This window comes from Dipteris shenzhenensis, chromosome 18, assembly GCF_047967505.1.
Source record: "Dipteris shenzhenensis isolate YYH24624 ecotype China chromosome 18, Dip_SZ_1.0, whole genome shotgun sequence".
Lineage (NCBI taxonomy): Eukaryota > Viridiplantae > Streptophyta > Polypodiopsida > Gleicheniales > Dipteridaceae > Dipteris > Dipteris shenzhenensis.
Genome location: NC_141613.1, coordinates 47,027,895 through 47,034,503, shown reverse-complemented (window position 1 = coordinate 47,034,503; position 6,609 = coordinate 47,027,895).

The following is a 6,609-nucleotide window of genomic DNA, read 5'->3' as shown; positions in this document are numbered from 1 at the left end:
TGTTCATCATCATTTCGAGAAGTGCTTGAAAAAACCGTCCTTTAGCACCACCCAAAAACAAGTTAGAGACTTAACTCTGGTTAACGAGATTTCGGCCACTTCTGATTTGATTAGTGAAGCGAGTGGGAGTGCACCTTCATATGGGTCGGTCCTTAAGGTTCACCTTTTGCTTGATACTATCATTCGTCGGAGATCAAAACTCAAGCATGTCAGCGAAGAGAAGCCAGGAGCGAACAAAAACAAGGCCCTCCAATCCACTAACAATGAACTGCTTATTCACTTCAATTGTCAAAAAAGCTATCAGGAGACGTGGGGGAGGGAAAATCGATTATCCTTAATTCATAATTAATTGAAGGATTCAAATTTCGATAGACCCCTGTTTGGTGAAGGTGTGTTTCGAATGGGAAACAAGTCCTTTTGTCGTGTATCCTCGATTGATGCAGCCTCGAATGCTATAGTAACGTGTTCACAGAAAACAATTTTCTCAACAAATCACAAAACTTCAGTTTTAAATTTTTGAAGGGTTTTTCTTGAGAATTTGCAAATTCTTTAGCTAAAATATAGCTAAATTGCTTAAATTTTTGCAAATTGAGAGAATATTTTTTACTAGTGAAGATGAAAATGTTCCAAGGTCATTGTATATAGTTTGCATTGCAACTAGTCTAGCTTTGTATCTTTGAATACTTCCATCTGGATTATACTTCACTTTGTATACCCATTTGTTTGCTATGGCCTTCTTTCCTGGTGGAAGGTTGCATAATCCCAAGTATTATTCTTGTACAAAGCATCCATTTCTTCATTCATAGCAGTTTGCCATTCTGGCTTGTCTACTACATCTTCAAAGTACATTGGCTCTTCTGTAGCCATGATGGTAGTCATAAGAGCATAGTTGGTGGTTTCAACCTGAATTGCATTGCCTTTCTGAGCATATGTCAATTTGGCTAGAGGTTTGCTTTCCCTAGTAGAACGTCTGAGTTGCTGTGGCTCTGCTTGGGGTGTTTCTGGCAATTCTTGCTCTTCTTCATCAACCTTTTCTATAGATGACTGTGAAATCGTTGTGTCTATCTCTTGTGTGTTTGAGATTTTCCATTCTGATTCCTCATCAAAGATTACATCTCTAGAGACAATGACCTTGCGGTTGATGAGATCATACAACTTGTATGCTTTGCTTTCTTCATCATAGCCAACCATGATGCATTTGCATGACTTCGCATCTAATTTCCTGCGATGGTCGTCGTGTATGTGGGCATGTGCTATGCAACCAAATATGCAGAGATGCCCAATGTGTGGCTTGTCTCCAGTGAATGCTCCATAAGGTGTCATACCCTGTATCGGTTCGGTAGGAAGCCGATTAAGCAAGTAGTTTGCAGTGGCTATTGCTTCTGCCCAATACTGATTCAGAACATGCTTCTCACTAATCATTGCTCTAGCACTATCTGCTAAAGTACCATTCTTCCTTTCAGCTCTTGCATTCTAATGAGGAGTATGTACACAATTGAATTGTCTTTGAATGCCATGACTTCTGCAAAAGTTCATGAATGTTGAAGATAGGTATTACCTCCTCTATCTGATCTCATGACTTTGATCTTTTTGCCTGTTTGGTTTTTCTACCATGGCTTTGAATTCTTGAAATCTAGAAAACACTTCAGATTTCTCTTTCAAAAAGTAGACCCAATAATATCTGATGTAGTCGTCGATGAAAGTCAAGTAGTAAAGTGAACCATTGATGCTATGGGTCTGGGCATAACCCCATACATATGTATGTATCAAATCAAGAATACCTCATGCTCAAGAGGTGCTTCTACCAAAGTTGGTTCACTTTTGTTTGCCGAAGCAGCATGCTTCACAAACTTTTCCAAGAAACTGTAGCTTTGGAATCCCAATTGCCATATTCTGATTCCTGAGATCTAACAAGCTCGTGAAATTGACATGACCATATCTCTTGTGCCATTTTGCAGATAGTGGCATCTGTTGCGAGTGAGCTGACATGGCATGCAAATCTAGTACTGTAGCTAGCATTCCGTCCTTCCTTGACTCCTTTTCCTACTAGCTAAAATATTTGGATTTGTCTCTGATGGTGCATTCATCTCTGTCGAAGATGACTTTGTAGTTGTGTTCCATCATTTGACCTATTGACAAGAGGTTCTTACTGAGCTTTGGAACATAGAGTACATCTTTCACCAATCTTTTCGTACTAGTGAAATCGTTCATAGGGATAATGCATGTCCCTTGAACTAGATTCCGTGTATTATCTACCATATAGATGACATTCTTTTGACCTTCTAATGGTTGCATCTCTATGAACCATTCCTGATGATTTGTTATATGAGATGATGCACTGCTGTCGATGTACCAAGGATCCTGATCTGCTTGGTCAACTTGATAACTAAAATCCTCTTTTGAATTGCAATCAGTGTGTCTAGATACACTGTATTAGTCTTCTGCATGTCCTCGTTTGCAAGAAACATATTTCCATGTTCATTTGCATAATGACTGTGACTAGAATGTCCACCATGATGATTTCCTCTTCTGCAAAAATTCCCTTGATTACTGCTGGATTGACTGCCTTGGTCGTACTACTTCTTGCAGCAGTGGCAATCTCTTTCATGGTGTCCAAACTTATGACAGTAGTTGCACTAAATGTTTGACACATTGGTGGATACATTCCCTCGTCATTGGAACCTTACTCGATTGGAATGATTTCCTCTTTGCTGATTTTGATGTTGCTGAGGATGATGCTGATTCTGACTTTGTTGATGATTTTGTTGCTGATGATGACCACTTCTTTGGAATGATCTACCTCTGCCTCTGCTTCTGTCTGAAGCTGTGAATGCCTGATAATTAGAATGACCTTTGCGAGCATGAATGGCCTAATCCTGAGTTCTTCACCAAGTAAGATTGACTAAAGCTCTTCCAATGTTGGAATTTGCCGTTCGATGGCAATACTCTGGATTAGATTCTCGTATCCCTCTCCTAGTCCATTTAGGATGACTTGAACCATTTCAACTGGATTCATGGTCTCTCTTGCTGCTGCGAGTTGATTGTTGTAGTCTTTGATCCTGAGTACGTAAGAATGACCAGTTTTGCTGCTGTTTACAAAAACTCTAGTTGATTTGGTTTCTTAGTGTGAGAATACTGGAAGTGTTCTTGGACTCATAGAGAGCTGCGAACATATCCCATGCTTCTTTTGATGTCTTGATGGTGTTGAGCTGTCCTAGCATGACATATTGCACATTCTGCTTGATCAGATGATATACATACTTATCTTTCTTATCCCATTCTGCCTGTGCTCGGGCAATGGCAAGATCTGCTACAGGTGCGGAAATTGCTAGTGAAGCTGGAGATCCCGTTGCTGGTGCTGTGACAACAGGTGGAGTAGAACTATTGCTGGTTGGAGTGTCCAATGGTCTAGGTGTGGATCCATCGACATACTCCCATTTACCCCAAGTTCAAGACTGCTGTGAGTTGATTGTTGTAGTCTTTGATCCTGAGTACGTAAGAATGACCGGTTTCGCCTTCTGTTGCAGAAACTCTGGTTGATTTGGTTTCTTAGTGTGAGAATTTTGGAAGTGTTCTTGGACTCATAGAGAGTTGCAAACATATCCCATGCTTCTTTTGATGTCTTGACGGTGTTGAGCTGTCCTAGCATGACATCTTGCACATTCTGCTTGATTAGATGATATGCATACTTATCTTTCTTATCCCATTATTCTACCTGTGCTCGGGCAATGGCAGGATCTGCTACAGGTTTGAAAACTGCTAATGAAGCTAGAGATCCCGCTGCTGGTGCTGTGATAACAGGTGGAGTAGAGCTACTACTGGCTGGAGCGTCCAATGGTCTAGGTGTGGATCCATTGACATACTCCCATTTGTCTTAAAGTACAAGAATGGTCTCCATTCGGTATTTCCATGTGTCGTAATTGGAGTTGTCTAGCTTAGCAGATGCCTCCAGATTGAGGTTGCTAGTCGTAGACATGGTGCAAGAAATGTACTCAAAGTGTTGTGAAAACCATTATCTAAATCAACTGCAAAACATTGACTGTGGCAAGTGAAATCTGAACTGTCGGTGAAGGTAGAAATACAATATATATAATCCGATCTGAATTACAAGGCTTGTGGCAAATGATGTCAGGAATAGCCAAGAGGCTTTACAAGGCTGAAATAAAGTACACAATGCCGTGAAATAGTCAAATAAGCTTTACAATGATGGCATGTGTGTGTGAAGTCAAATCATGTGCTATCTACCCACCACTGATCAATTGGCAATGCCTTTGAACACTCTGAAGTCTACTCATTGAACTGATGAATGTCAAGTTTCAAGCAATGTGATGATGTGAAACCATATGTGAGCATAGGGACTAACTGAGTATGAACTAGTCGGGAATTTTGGGCATGGCTTAGATTGGCAACTTGGAGAAATTCAAAGCGCCTCCTCTATGGTGATCTAGTCTACTCTGATTTAGATCTATACCAACCATTGATTGATGAAAGAACAATAAAAAATTTCTTTTCTTTAGTTCTTTTTATGTGCTGGGTCAGATGCATTGATGTAGAGGCTGACGTGCATGTAGGAAGTGGATTTGTCGGTGAAGCTCAAAGGTGAGTGATACTTGCGCCAAAATGTGCATGTGATGTGATGAGCACGTAGAGCACAAAAAATCAAGTGATTATTCTGTTTGTAGCGCCCTCAAATTCTTCCTAGATCAAGAGATACAACTTGATCTAGGTGGAGGGACAAAAGGAGTGCAAAGTGCTCAATGATGATGTGGCACTCAGGGGGTCACATGCAGTGACTGTGTCTAGCACGAGGTGTGCCAGTGGAGCAGTGATGATGTGGCAACGACTAGGCGCACATGCAATGGGGTTGTGTGTGCCTTACAAGAGGTAATTGTGCCTGACAAGGGATTGTGCTGATTGGATAGCTGAGGTGGATAGTCCATGTGGCACTACTGAGGTATCCGTGACACATGGCATATGACGTGGTAGCTATGGATAAGGTTGCCCATGTGGCACAGTCTTCACTGGACTTCCTAATTGCTTGTTATTGAACCTGACTAGGGTTCAAGCTTATCTGCCACGTGTTGCATATGATGATGTGGCACCTTGAAAGGGAGTCTGCTGACGTGGCCATGTGCCACATGTCAACTTCTTGTGGAGATGATAACCGTGCCACGTGTTGGCTTCCCAACCACACCTAGGTGTGTGGTTATGTTAAGGAGGGACGAAATTTGAATAGATTCTGATGGAATCACAAAGCTTCCATCACCTCTGTCGATTGCTGAAGGCTCTATGAGCGGAATGGCCATTGTTGAGGAGCCAAGCATGGAGAGTGCTTGTGTGCTTGCCTAGAGCAGAGACTTCGTGAAGGCATTTGGAGAGGCTGTCGGACAACTGTGTGGGTGCTGCTTCTGGAGTAGCGCTTGTAGTGTCAGAGCAGGCTATGTTTGAGGTCACGGTGGGTTGCCTTGGTTGTGAGGGGTGCTGGCCGTGATACTCGTTGTTGCTGAAGCTATAGATCCGCAGTGGAGCGCTGAGGATTTGGACGTGGCTCGCGGCATGGAGTACTTATACGGCTTGGGGCAGAACTTTGAGTCATCGATTGAGGCCAAGTTGGATGTTCGTCGAACCTGTTGTAAAGACCGGGTGAAGTAGGAGATTGGAGAGTCGTTGTCGGTGTGCTTGAGGTCATCATTGCTCTTGCAGGAGATGTTGGACTCGTTGGGGCCATATGATGGTTGAGAGTCGAGATGCTCATAGAAGTTGCACTTGAGGCCTTGTTTGCTGTCGTCCATCTACTCGTAGGAGCCAGTGCTCTACTACAAAGTCTTCTAGCATCGCTGTCCACTTGGTTGAAGGCTAAGTGGAGAGTGCCTGTGTGCTTGCCTAGAGCGGAGACTTCGTGAAGGTGTTTGGAGAGGCCGTTGGACAACTATGTGGGTGCTCATTCTGGAGTAGTGCCTGTAGTGTCGGAGCAGGCTGTCGGAGCAGGCTGCGTTGGAGGTGGTCGCGGTGGGTCGCCTTGGTCGTGAGGGGTGCCGGCTGTGATACTTATTGTTGCTGAAGCTATAGATCCACAATGGAGCGCTAAGGCTTTGGACGTGGCTCGCGGCATAGAGTACTTACACAGCCTGGCGTAGAATTTTGAGTCATCGATTGAGGCCAGTTGGATGTCCGTCAAGCCTGTTGTAGAGACCGGGTGAAGCAGGAGATTGGAGAGTCATTGTCGGTGTGCTTGAGGTCATCATTACTCTTGCAGGAGACATTGGACTCGTTGGGGCCATATGATGGCTGAGAGTCGAGTTGCTCATAGAAGTTGCACTTGAGGCCTTGTTTGCTATCGTCTGTCTACTTGTAGGAGCCGATGCTCTACTACGGAGTCGTCTAGTGTGGCTATCCGCTTGGTTGAAGGCCACTGCTGCATCTGCATGGCTGCTTGTTGGAAGTTGTGGGCACGCCGGCTGTGTAGTCAGTTGTCTAGTCTGGCCACTCGTCGATGAGGTTGTGAGCTTTGCCTGCTGCTGGGGCTGAGTCTTGTTGTATGATGCCTTTGCTCTCAAAGGAGTCTCTATCTATCTTTCTATTTCTCCATTGAACTCTAAGAAAGGCAGG